Raw genomic sequence first — 345 nt, forward strand, 5'->3', positions numbered from 1 at the left:
AGCCGACCTTATTCCCTTTATTTCGGCCAATTTCTACTATTTTTCCAGCGATCCGCGGTGCCTGGTAGAGGCTAGTCGGGGCGACAGGCACGCACTGCCGCCACATTGTTTACGGGAGGCCAGGCGCGCGCTACCGAGCGGGGGATCAATGTATGCACGACGATCTGCAGGGGCCGCAGAGCAGGATCGTAAAAAATGGCCTAATAGCATACATAATAACACCTACATAAGACCTACACGAACCAGCGCCCACCCCAAAATTTCCAGTATGAAATAAAAATACCAAAATTTTATCGATCCTGTCAATAGTAGAATAATTTGCTACTGCTGTAGGAAAAAGTACCT

The 345-nt window shown here is 48.4% G+C and overlaps 1 protein-coding gene across 1 annotated transcript in view; it reads right to left on the minus strand.

Annotated features, from left to right (window-relative positions):
• Nucleotides 1-345, minus strand: part of LOC109477702 — a 9,489-nt gene that overhangs the window by 8,948 nt on the left and 196 nt on the right. The window lies entirely within an intron of this gene.

Source organism: Branchiostoma belcheri, unplaced genomic scaffold (genome assembly GCF_001625305.1).
Source record: "Branchiostoma belcheri isolate BF01 breed outbred unplaced genomic scaffold, Haploidv18h27 scaffold409, whole genome shotgun sequence".
Classification (NCBI taxonomy): Eukaryota; Metazoa; Chordata; class Leptocardii; order Amphioxiformes; family Branchiostomatidae; genus Branchiostoma; species Branchiostoma belcheri.